The sequence below is a fragment of the Manacus candei genome, unplaced genomic scaffold (genome assembly GCF_025592945.1).
Source record: "Manacus candei isolate 608988 ecotype Guabito, Panama unplaced genomic scaffold, ASM2559294v1 h1tg000081l, whole genome shotgun sequence".
In the NCBI taxonomy this organism is placed as follows: Eukaryota; Metazoa; Chordata; class Aves; order Passeriformes; family Pipridae; genus Manacus; species Manacus candei.
The window spans coordinates 5,656,474-5,670,620 of record NW_026138129.1 but is presented as its reverse complement, the minus strand read 5'-3'; positions in this window follow the sequence as shown (position 1 = coordinate 5,670,620).

Below are 14,147 nucleotides of genomic sequence, written 5' to 3'. Positions count from 1 at the left end.
TCACTCCATCTACCTGGAATACTCCAGTTTCAGTTGTGTCTAAGAAAAGCTAAATGTTTCTAAGGGAAATCAAAAGCATGAAATAGGTGTGAATGCTGTAAACACAATCTCTAGTGAGCTGTGCTACTATAACACAATATTACAATTTATGATGCTTTCATTCACTGAAGGTGACTTCTCCCTTTTTTTCTTTTTTCTTTTTTTTCCCTAATAGCTGTCTAATACCTATTTTTTAAGTTTTAACAGTTTTAGCTAATGTCATCATCTAAATAACACAAATAAAAGTTAATTAAAACATCGAACTTTTTTTCGAACAGTATTCTTCATTAATATAGTAAACAAATTGTTATTTCTGAGGCCATCATATAATTAAATTTGCATCTTTATGGGTCCTTCAGAGATGTTTTGGTGGCCCTCAAACTGATTGAAATGACTAATTTGAGGCATGGCTGATGCATATGTTATACTCAGCAAAACTAGACAAGTATGCTTTTTTGTTTTGTGTTATGTTTTCACAGAAAAATATGCAAACATATACATTAATATGAACTAATTAGAGACCTGTTTTTTCCTTCCTTGCTTTCCTAGAAGATTAAGAGGAGCATTAATATTTTCTTAAAAACTCTTTCCCCCTTTTTTAATGATCTATTTATAGTTATGTTACTGATCACTTCATACTTCTTTCAGCATGGAGTGATTAGTAACATGACTATCAATAGATTAATTGAATAGATTAGATAGATAAATCAATAGATTAACTGTGAGATTAATTGGAAGCCCAAGGAAGATGATTATCAGCAGATCTTTTGGCGATAAATATCCAAGAACATGTATTTGGTTACAAACTATAAATCTGGTGTTCCTTAGTGACTGAACATATGCATTTCTTTATGAGTACAAAACCTCTTTCTTTACTCAACTCAGCAATTATCTTCTTTCAATCACTCTTCGTTGTTGTTTTTTTTTCTGAATAGTAGATTGTGCCATCAAAACATCTCTAAATGCACATCTGTTGTCATATTACCTGAGGTTGCTCTTCTTTTCCTGGTAAAAGTAGTTCCTTAAATTTTTATGACAAGAAGTAAACCAGATGCAATTCAAAAAAACTAAAAGATCTGTAAGAAAAGATGTGCCAGTCCTTAGGACAATCTTGCCTCCAGACCTGAAGTGTTATGTGCAAACTCACTTGTTGCATGCACTAGTAATGTGTACAGAGACTTTGGCATATATAAACACATAGATTAGTCTGAATGTCACAGACCGAAAGAACACAAAGCCATTTTTGTCAGAGAAAGGTATTGACAAGGAGTCTGTACTGATTAGTCCTTTCCATAGGCTTTGTAAAAGGTAGCACGTCTCATTGCTGTGCTTCTTCATTCAAATATAAAACAGAAACCCTAATTGCAAATTTCCATATGTGATGACATTCCTAGTTATTCCTGCTGTATTTTTGTTCCATATAAACATGGTACTTTGTGCATCTCAAGACAAAATAGAACTTTAAATATTCATCTCTGATTATTTTGTTCATTTCTGACAACCCAGCTATGGGAAACCTTATCAGTAGAGGCAGAAGATAACAGTAAAAAAAAGCTAGCTAAAAACTTTTCCTCTGAGAAATATAGCCTACATTTTATGTGGAATCAGTTATTTATGCTAGTCAAAAAGAGCAAAGGGACAATAGCCATTTTATCCTTGACTCTCACAGAACACTAAATTCATAGGCAACACACACAAGATGAATGAGGCTCAGACATCAAAGCATGCAAATTCATGCCTCCATTCTCTTTAAATAAAAGGAGCTAAGTTATTATTGATAAACCTGTTTGCTAAGTATAAATGTTGAAATTTGCATGCTGTATAATGTTGTCATTGGGAGTCTGGGCATACAGAATTTGAGAAGTATAGATTATATCAAGAATTTACAGGACAAATTCATACAGCATACCTTACCGAAATGGTGCTGCTGAACTGTCACAGAATGTCTGCTCTTACAATTTATTTTGAACAGGATGCAGAATGTAAATATATGAAATTCATCAATGCATGGCCATGAGAAATTACTGTAGAGTGGGAGCCATTTGAATGACTAGTAAGAAAATAAGACTGCCACAGTAAACACAGTAAAACTTCTGATTTTCTTTTCCATGAACTGACCTCCAGGCCCTTACCAACAATAATGAATTAGACATCCAGATAAGATACATTTTTCTTCAATTCAGAGGGAAGCACAGGAAGCTTTTAACCTTCCTCCTCAAGTAACAATGAAGGTATTCACACTTTCATGCTGTATACCACAGTGTTGCCTGAAAAATGAACTGTGGCTTTAATTTACAAACTACCCTAATTTCACAGAGTACTAGCTATCCTTTCCTTATTATGTCTAAACCTTTAGATGCACTGGTCTATCTGGCAAAGCCTTGCAATAAAGAATTTGTACCATTACTTTCTTCATTGTACCCCTCAGGTATGATTTGACCAAAAACCAATTTTAAATGACTCAGAAGTATAGGGGAACAAGTATGACAGAAACCCCTAGTTTCTGAATCAGTGCTCATTTAGAAATCCTAAGAAACCTTAGTTCATTTGTATTCCCCACTGTAAACAGACATTTTATTTTGGAGACTGATAACATAACTTTCCTAAAAGAAGATAGAAGAGATTGAACCCCAGCATCCTTGAGATCACAGAGGGCACAACAGTATCCAGCACCTTTCAAGAAATTCTAAGCCTGTGGTTCCAGAAGAAAACTACTTTGTGATGTGAGTTTAAGCAAACAGAAAGCATCCTGAACCATGGCTTCTGATGTCCCTTCCACTTTAGATAACAGACAATATGAAAGAGGTGGCCACTGAGACTGGGTAGTTTCAGAAGTCATAGCTGCAACTACCAAGAAGAACTACAGAGCGGATGTTGCAATAATGGGTACATACTGAGCACATACTCCAGTGAAGAGTGGAGTTTACCCACAGACAAGCTTACACATCGAATGAGATAGGGACCTTGGTTATTAATTTTCTTAAATGTGTCAGTTTGTCTGTTTACTATAGGTGGGAATTTTCTCTCCCACTCCTTGCATGAGAGTGCTATGAGTGTGCCAGACCTTGATTTGCAGGAGTCAGTTTGGCCTACACATGAAAAAGCCCCAACAGAAGCAAACCCCAAAACAATGGGCTGAATGTTTTAAGCTGAGAGTGACCAGGCATTATTCATATTCATAACTTCTCTAGTTCTGCACATGGGCAATTAATGAGTCAGAATAATCTCCATGTAGATGTTCTTGTATTCTCTTCACCTTATCCACACACTTTATTGTTAGTCACTCTCTCCTGTTCAGTGTTTTCTTAAGTAGAAGGGAGCAAGATTTGTGTCTTCCTTTGAGCTTGCAAAATCTCTAGCAGTGGAGATCTCTCATCAAATGTCAGCTTTGGTTCACTGGCTTAGTTTTTAAGAGGCGGTTTCTTCTTCTCCCACAACTTCTGCGTTTGGTGCAGTTTTAGACCAGACACAGCTTTAGACAAAAGTCTAAAGGAGACTGTCTGAAGTCTAAAGTCTCCAAGGAGACTGAGACCTACCAGTCAGGCCAGTTCAAAGAGAAACCCAAATCCATTCCTTGTTCAACATGAAGGAAATCAAAGTCTACACACCAAAGCTTTGTTTCGGAAATCCAAACATCAGCAGTTTTACACTGATCTTTAAATTCCTATGTGGTTCAAACAAACAAAATAACACCAAAAAAAATCTGCACAAAAAACAAATCAAAAATAAACAAAACAGAAACAAACATAAACAAAACAGAAACAAAAATCCAAACAAACAAACAAGCCAAAAACAAACAAAAAAACCCCAACAATGATTATCTTGAACCAAGTTCCATCTCTGAAAGAGACTTGCTAATGATCCATTCTCAGTAGTCCTCCTTTTTCTTTACTACTTTCCTGCACACTCATTTTCAGTTAGACAAAACCTTCCTGTTCTATCTTTTTTTACTGTCACTACGTAAAATAAATACCTAGGCAAATCTTTAAAGAGACTCTGAAAGTCTTACTCTCGTCTGATTGACCATACTTCATGGGACACCCTAAGCTGGCAGCTCCATTCTCAGGAGCTAGCTGCAGTCATGCAGACTCCCTACCCTCCTTTCCGACTGAGGCTCTGTATTACTCCAGCTTTGCAGTACTTGTGGTGGTGCTGGTTACAGGTGTCACAGCCTCTTCTGAGTCCTTTCACTCCATTTACAAAAGGCTGGCACAGACCTTGTATATACAGAAAAGTGTCAGGGAAATGTAACATATTTATAGCCAAACCACCTTGTCACTTAAAGTACCTCAAAAAATATTTTATTGTTTACTGCTTGAAGGCCCACTGACACATTTAAAATGTGATCTCCTGGGCAGTTGAAGCAATGAAGCCTAGTTTCCTACAGCTGCATCACGTCTTTGGATTTGCTAGTACCTTCTTAGAGTGAAGGTACAATGGGATCTCACAATCTCTCTTTCTCTCTCTGGTTGCATGAAATTTGTGAAAAAGAGTTATTTTTGAGACAGCTGTGGCATGGATTTGAGTACTGGTGGCCAATGGATTTATAAGTTTTGGAGCAGAAGCATATTATATACATGGATAATATGATGGCGCAGATTTTATCTCCTTAGAAGAGAGATTAAAATAGTTCTTTAGTACTTCAGATGTCCTACCTAGGGTCACCAAAGGGTAAAGAAGCTGTCACCCAGGATGCCATTCAGTACTAGATATGAAATACAGTAAAAGAAAATATCCAAGGCTGAAAATAAAAACAAACATTGCAGGCTACACTTGCTAAGACAGCATGTCAGTGTTAAACTGAGGATGAATCTTAAGTTGCACCTCTTACTGTCGATACAAGAAGCCAGGAAATTGTGTGTTCAGTGAAGAAAAGGACTTCTGTAATCAGAGTGGATAATCTCAAACACGTCACTGCATAGTGAGGAAGGGGAAGTGACTAATTCAAGAAGATGGACATTGTTCATTTCAGCTGTTAGGATGAGTAAGTAAAGACAAAATGAGCTTTCAGATTCACAATAAGCTCTTTCAAGTTCCTGACTAAAGGAAGAAGCATTTTGTTGCCTGGAAAGCTGGCTTTTTCAGGGTCTTGCCTCTACCTTTGCTTGCATATGTAGGCTGAGGGAGAATTTTAAAAGTTTCTTCCAGTATTGTACATCTGTCTTCTATAAGAATTGCCCATCAATGGTTTTGAGAGAAAAACTGAGTCCTTACATTGCTCCTTGTTTAAACATTTACTGACTGCTAATTTAGTAATGTTTTACAGCTATTAATGATATCTTGCAATGGAGTGGAGATATGGGTCTAAAATATCTGCCTATTCCTATAGTCTTTGCATCCTGTATACTCCTAAAGGATTATTAATCTTTGTCAGGAAGGTCAGGAAGCATCACATAGTGATTAATGGTAAGTTGCAAAGGTTTCTGATAACTGAGCTCCAGTGATTGTAGTTGAAACCTTAGATGGCTATTAATACCTCCTTTACCCTTGCTGTAATTCACTGTGACTGCAGATGACTGTTGAAGAATTGCTGGGTTTTCAACTTGCAAGGACATTCACCACCCATCTCTCTCCTCAATGGGGTCAACATCTGAAGATGCTTTGTATTGCCAGTTGGGCATTAATGAGAAAACATCAATGTATCAGGAACAGCTACATCCACAATTTTTTCCCTATTCACAGTCCACCATGGTAGGTGCTGTCCTCTGAAATAAGCTCACAAATAGCAGGCTGGAGCATGTAAAAATGGAAGATAAAACATTCAGTGTCAAAGGTGTACAGAAAGTACAAAAGGTACAAAGACTGTTGCTTAGTGAAAGAAGTGCAGAAAGTTTGTTCTGCACTCAGATGGTTTTCATCCCATTCTTACAGACTTCACCCAAGGCTGCCCACTTGGAGAAAAACAAAGAAACAAACAAACAAACCAAAACAAACCACCAAAACAAAACCTTTTTTTAACTCTAAATTTCTAAACTTAGAGAATAACATCCTGCTCAAATCTATGACACTATGGTAAAACAGGGTTAGGGAAAATGCATCAGAAAAACTTGTAGAATAACTCCAGTGTGGCTGCTCATCTTGGTACGATAGGAAGGAAACAAAACTACATTATCTTTCTTTGGGAAATGCTCCTGGTGATTCTGGACCCTTGTTCTTTACACTAGAGCACTGGCGCTCTGCTGCTTCCAAACCACAGGTGATGTTTCAGAGTAGGAATGCAAAACAAGGTCAACTAATCTACCCTCTTTGATCAGACTGTCCATGCTAGGGGTAGAGATACTCTCACAGGTTCTGTTCAGTGGGTGTGCAGAACAAGTTCTCCAAAATACAGTCAGGTTATTAGAGAGGAAGTGTAAAAGTGGCTAGACATTTAGGGAGATATTTTGTAGGGATATTCAAAGATGTCTCAGTGTCTAATCCCTGTTCATAACAGTGTGATTTAGGTACAGAAGAACTCTGAAATTCTTTCATGACTGTCTATGTGTTTTTTTAGATACCTAAATGTATTTTGAAATTTAGCTCTAACAGACCACTTGTGGCAACAGGCCTGTCAACTACATGTTTACATGATTGTGCCTCTTGTTAAGTAATTTACTCTCTTCCCACATTCAATTGAAGTCATAACTTTATAGCTGGTTCAAGCAAAATTGTGTGCTAGCATAATCCATAATGTATCAGATTTTAAAATAGTAAATGTAGAGAAGCAACTGTATCTAAGTCTCTCATGAAGGTTGCTATGAAAATGCATAATCTGTGACTTTTTTTCTTTTTTTTAAATAGCTTTTCCTGTGCCCTCTAGACTTTCTCATAAATTTTCTCCTGGAAAACCACTACATCTTCATGTCAATAGAATTTGGCCACTTAGTGCTTTTGCTGTCAATGTCAAACCCCATGCTGAGTCACTGTTAATTGATTGAGCTAATATAAGTGAATACATTGACTAAGTCATTTATTTACATGCTGTTGCTACAAGTCTAATAAAACTGCTAAATTTGTTAAATAATCTATCCATTCAGCAACTCAAGATGCAGCAGTAGAAATGAAGCCCTGCTAGGTTTCCATCAATACTGTTGGAGTGACTCCTTGGATCCGAAATTGTAATGCTGTAGTTGGCTCTGAAAGTTTATACAAGAGGGTAACTAGTCAACAAACATTGCTCACACTCAGAAAAGCCTGCTTGACTTTTGAAAGAAAATACGTAATCCTAAGAAACTGGGAAGATAATAATATAAGCTTGTTTGGGGCTGTTCAGCATCCTGTAAGATAACTGTACAGGACTGAAAACCATGGGTTACAATGTGTGCCTGGCTGATACAGAAATGCCTGTAGGTTACAAATTATTCACTGACAGGAGTATGTGGACACCATCATTCTGTATTATTCATTATGAGCATATCAATATGAATATACATAATTCTAAAATGTCAAAAAAAATGGCTCATTAGGGAGAAGGCAATCCAAGACTCATCAGAGAGTTGCTAAAGACCAAAGCATCCGAAGCATTTCATGCCCCATGGAGTTTTGCTATATGCACACTTCAGTTTTGCAACTCTTGTATGCTCCACCAGAAGTAAGAATATTGAGATTATAGATGGTGGCCACAACCACCACCATTTAACTTTTGTTTTAGTTATACTTGTCTGGTGTAGGGCTTAGGTCAGTGTCACATTCATATTTTTTTTATGTTCATTTAGAACATAAATTAATAATCTGTGAGCATAAATGCAGATTTCTGCTTACTTTTATTGAGAGGACAAAACCCTGAACGTTCATTATTTTGCCTCTCTTTTACTTTACACATAGGCATAAACAGTTATATAAAGTAATAGATAATTTAGGCTCAGTGTCCTCTGAGCAGTAGGACTTATTAACATATTACACAATGACGTCAAAGTTGACTTTACAGAGGTCACAGCAAACCTCGTATTGATGAAAAAAAGCACAGGTTTCATTTCTAGAGGTTCACTCTGCTTTCTGTTCTCTCATGAGGAATGAGGGTAATGAAGCCTACACTGAAAAAAAAAACAAAACAAAACAAAAAAACCCAAGGTTGTAGAGGCTGGGCTGGTTTTCTAGTTTGGAATAGTGTTGATGAAATAAGCGTTTTCATGAACAGTGTGATTAGAAGGAAAATGTATTGTTATAGAGCTGATTAAATAATACCAGAAAGCAAAGAAAAAAATTTGCTGAAATATTTAATATAATTGGATTTATTTGTGAGAAAAGTTAGTATATCTTCTTTAAAGTATGTCCTATTTCTAACAAAGTATAAACAGTGGAAAAGAAAGAGCAAAACAGCAATACTACAATAAATTTAAAAGGTTGCCAAAGATTTGCATATTTTGTACTATGATTTAAACAAGAGAAATATCAAAACAAAGATATTACAGAGACTTGCAAAAAGACTAAAACTAACTTGATACAGGAAATATTAAACATCTGGCTCAGAAAGAATTGTAAAATAAATTATATCATATTATGAAGGTCTATAAAGAAGAAAAGCAACCAGTTAGAAATATAAGATGACATAGAGAAAAGCATATGAGGTGAAGACATAGGTCATAATTTAAAAAATATAAAAAAACTAGGATGAAAGATCAATCAAATTAAACTCAATAACAAACATGATAACAAAAGCATACCAAGAGAAGGAGAGAGACTGTTTAGGGCACTACAGCATGAATATACCCTTCAAGTCAAATGCATTACAAATCATTGTGGAACTGAGCAAGGTCATTCCTTCTGCCCTGGTGGACGTTTACCTATATAAAAAAGACTAAGGCAGTTCAGTGGGTATAGTCTAGAGAGATGACCTTTACTGTAATGATGTTCCTACACCAGTTCTGTTTACAACAATAGTTTAACAAAATGGTTTTCCAGAGCACAAAGAAGAAATTATTCTTCACATGGCATTAGCCCCTCCTGGGTTTGGATGTTATATATAAATTAAAGACAACCAAAACATATCTCAGTATTTGTTATTTTTCCAGATAGGCAACTGCTACATGGGATTCATATTACCATGTGATGTCCCAGTGGGTAGAACGAGCTGACCTTACAAATGTGTGCAGCTTAAAAAGCAGCCTACATTTTGCAAATGAGATGAGATGAATGTCAACAAAGCAATTTCCCTAACAAAGTTACTCACACTGCAAGAAAGTTTGGGACTTATTTTTCAACATTGCACTAATTAGAGAATTAGAGAGAGAATTAGAACTTCCATGAAATCTTCTTTTCCCCTTGGTTAAAAACACTTACAAAGTAAATACAGTGAAATTTGTGCGATAAGAATTAAGATCTCCAGCAACAACCATTCATCCCCGTTATGTTAAATTCCGAGATGCCAGAGGATGCCATTTTGTACTGTAGATTTCTCCCATTGCTCTCAAATTGCTTTACTGCACTACATTAGTCTGCCGAATTCACTAAAGATTTAAAGGTAACAGGTCTGGCAATGTCCAAAGCACCTGACGATATTTCCTCATACTCAGCTAAAAACAATTTTGCTTGAGAAACCCAGTGCCATCAAGTTCCCATGGTGATTACAGGCAGCCTGAAAGAGTCAGGAATGGAAAGAGAGCCTCAAATGGCGTCTTTGACAAGCCAAATAACCAACTTGTTGCAAAGAATTAGCTCCTCATTGCCAGAGTCAAAATTCGACCACACTAAGTGCCTGCTTAATGTGCAGTTGCTGAGACAACTTCCCTGGAGAATGCTACAAAGAATACATCAAAACTCACTTGTTGTAGGAAACAGAAAGAGAGAGGGAAAGCAAATACTAGTGAAAACATAATAGATTATGAACTCAAAGTAGAATTTTAGAATTATAGTTTAAAATATCCACATTTTCTTGGCTTGACATTACTATTACCAATGCTTCTCTTCTATTACCTGTTATTGCCTGAGTCCCTGATTTGTTGCCTCTGGGTGATTCTGGATGTCGGTTCCTAGAGTTTGATTGATTAGTGTGACGAACAAGAGAATTCTCTGGTGAAAAACTGCCCCGTCCTAGAATTTATCAAAACAAAGAATTGGCAGGATTGTGGATTTATGCTTTCAGTGTAGGAATCTAAAATAATTATGAAAACCAACTTTATGGATTGTTTCTTAAACTGGGATAAGGAAAGGTTATGGTTACATCATTCATTTTGCTGCACAGTTGAGCAACTAAGGCAATTGCTCATTTATTTGATACCTTTTAACTATGTAAATGTCAACATTGGGACACACTTACTGTCAGAGCCTCCAGGCTTTTAGAATAGAGAATATACTGCACTGATGTCAGCAGAGGGCTGAATATAAATAACATAGGTGTAGACATAAAGGGGATAATTATAGAAAATTAATAGTAAAAAAAGTGTCTACATGCTCCTTGAAGCAAGCAACAAAAGCATCTTTGTGCGTGTAGTTCTACACACATGTTGCCAGCTATTTGGGCTATGACCTAGAACCTGGCCAACAATAAAACCAACAATAAAATATGGAGAGTGTAACTCTTCACAATGATGGTACGTACTCTGGAGTTACATCATAAAGAAAAAAGTTTTCTGTTTATCTTATCATAGTGGGATTATCTCACCATTTTTGATTTTGTTAATACTGAAAAACTAGAGGACTCTCAAAAAATCCATCTGCTTTCATCTACATCTTTTATATCACAGACTAGAGAACTATCCAGGAACAGCAGTGTTTGTGAATTCTGGAGCAAGACTGATAGAGGGGGTCTGTTTTGATGATAAAATCACAGCTGCATTGCCTTCATGAACGCAGCAGGTTTACAAGGTGGATCTGAGTGCCTACTTTGTTTTTCTATGTAAATGTGATGGAATATGAGAAGCCGTTGTAGGTCTGTCCTCTCCAATTACTGAGTTTATCTGCTTGTGTTTGAGCTCAGACTTTTAGCATAATCACTAAAAAAGGTGGGACTGAGCCCTGAAGAGCTGCATAATTTCTCTTCTGTTACAGCTAATGATCAAGTACATACTAGTACGTTCCCTGCATTTATGTCAGCTTTTTCTTTATTTTGCTGCTGATCTCTAGTTGAGAGCTTACACAGCCCAGCAGTATCATACTGTTCCTCCTTTGAAATTCACCTTTTGTTTTCCTTACAGTTGTACAAAATGGATCTCACAGAACTGTTCTGAGCAAGACAATATTTAAAACTCCTTTTCTGTACAATTGGAGATGACCCCACTGACAGCAAACATTCAATAGCAGATTCCTAATTCTGAAGTGCCATCCCACTGAGATATTCACAGAAATGTGGGGATAGTGGGTATTAGATGCATAACTTTCTGAGGAACAATAAACCTGTAGCAGAACAAGGTTAAATTCAGCCAAGCCAGTTACAGCTCTGTTTCTTGTGGACAGAGTCGAGGTTACTGTTTGGGGCTACCTGTGACTATATGCTTATAAATTTGGAAATCACTGACAAGAGATGTTAAACACCTTCCTAATCTTCACTGTCAGTGACATCTGGCATTGGACTTTTTGGAGCCTATCCATGGGCTAAAGCATAAAGCATTCCCTTCTTCTGTCCAACTCTCCTGTGACTTGCACAACTACCTAACAATCCCAGGGATTCCCATCAGGCTCTCTTATCTCAAGCAATTGCCCTGATTGCTCATCCCTAAAACTAACTTTGCAACCAGCTGCTATTTCTTGTCTTGCTATCTCTCTTACAAACCCAGGTGCTCTTGTTCATTGTGATATAGCTAAAAGAAAAAAATATTCCAATATCTTTTTTATTACCAAAATGTTTTACTGCTTGCAGAAAGCCCTGAGTAGCATACCAACAAAGGCATGACCTTCCTGCCCAAAGAATGACATACAGAAAGGCAGTTCCTTCTGCAGGGCAGTGGGAACAGTAGGCTACGAGTGATGAAAGTCTTCAAGGGCACTTTACTTGAAATGGTGCTATGTACTTTCTCTGCCCTAGTGCAGACACACCACTTATCACTCTAATTGAATCAGTGACTTATTCTTATAGACAAACATACACATTGGCATTCCTGGAAGGGTGTGAAAGGCACACAGATAAAGACAAGTAGGTCTGTACTGTCTGGAGTGTTATGTCACTGTCATTTAACGTACGTGTTACTCTAACACCTGTGCTATGGTAGAACACTGAGACAAAGAGACATGTTGTGTCCCACATGAAAGAACCTTTTTCTACTTTATGGGTTATAACTTCAGCAGGAATAATTAATACATTTCTCTCTGGGCTCAGACAGACCCGTAGCAATTTCCAAAACCTGAATATCTAATCCACCATTAGTTTTGTTTTCCTTTATTGTTTTTATGGGGGTTTTTTACAGTCTTGTATAACTGTCCTGCATGTCCTGTATAACCTTAATGCCTCACTTCATAGCAACGACCAAAAGGAGCTCATCATGCAGAATGGCTAAGACTTTGGCAAGAAGAGTAGCTGGTGCTCACCTTTTGTCAGTGCACCCAGTTGGGACAACTGCTGGTCATTCAGCCCCTTCTGGGCTTAGAATAAACTTGACACCTACATTCCCCCTATAAAAGTATTAAGGTATTTTTAATGATGACTAATGATGACTAATAATGCAGAGCACCAGAATTTCATCTTCTTTGGAGTCTTTAAGTGCCAGGAAGGGAAGGAGTTCAAACATAATTTGACAGATATCCTTTCTCACAGGTAAAATGCTCAATGGGTCACTAGCTCCATCTCAGTCAAGAAGCATCCAATGCTCTGCTGCTGCATATAGCACTCCTAAGTAGAAATCTTAGTGCCTGACCTGGATGCTCTGGATCATCACACAGGGACAGGTGCCACACTATTAAGCGGTGCAACATTTGGTGTAAGTGCCTAAATAGGAGGTTAGTTGTAGACTCTCTACTCCCAGATGCAAAAGAAGCTGAAGATCTGGACAATTTATAAGTAACTCAGTGTTTCACTTTTTTTAGATTACATGTATTTTGAGGTCCCAAGTTTTGAAAATTTGAGGCTGACAGCATTTTGAATATTTAATGATTGAAATATCAGCTATGTATATTGAACACTAGGTTATTTCAGATCCTTAATCAAATTTATGTGGATTCTTACTCGGTAGCCTACAGCCTTCTAAAATCCATGGACCTGCTGTTCAGTGAAGTAATTTGATACAAATCAAACCCCAAGACTTGGGTGAGGCAAACTCATACTAAAAATGTGAAAAATAATAGAGTGCTTCTTTTCACTTTTGTCAATCCATTGTATATTGGGGATGACAGTGTTTTTCATAGTAAATGATAAGAAGCTGATATCATATTGACCATGTGATTTATGCCCGTATCTCTGCTGCTGGGGTCCAAATTATAGAATAACTTTAATCATCTTGCAACACTGTCTGATGAACAACTCAAATGCAAACACTCAGGAACTAGCTCTTCTCCAGAAGCAAAGCAACTAGAAGTAGTTGTGCAGAAACAGACACACTTTGTGATAATACCAGAAATAAAAAGAAAATAAAAAGAGTTGAAAGGAGAAATGTGTTCCACGTCATTTCCAGTCCAGCTATCCACTGATGGGAGGAGTAGGGAGGAATTCTCTGGACATTTTAATTAGAGAATGCTATTGAAATTGGAAAATAAATAAAGTAAACTATGTAAGAGTAAGATACAGATACAATTAATAATAATAATTTAAAAAAACCTCACCAAAACCCAAAACCGACAAACCACCAAACTCCCCAGTGTCCAGAAACCCACATCCTAGTCCAAGTTGTATGAGTAAAAATCAGCTCCAGAAAACAACCCTCTTGAAATCATCTTTGGCATGTATGCAGTTCTGAATCAGAAGTTAGTGGCCAAGGAAACTGGATTATTCAGATTGAGAAAGAAAACTAACCAAACCCACAACCATCAATTGTATGCTACTTATGTCATATCTGGTTTTGGGGTATTTTTATATTCTATGTTATATGGAAACATGTATGTAGAAAGAAAGATATATCAGACAAAGTCTGTACAACTGTACAACCATAAATCTGTAAGACTTTTCATCTTTTATGCAGAATGAAAGATGATGTGGAATGGAGGAGGGGAAGGATGTCTACTTGCAAGAAATACAGAGTAAAAGAGTAAAATTAAAAACAAACAGA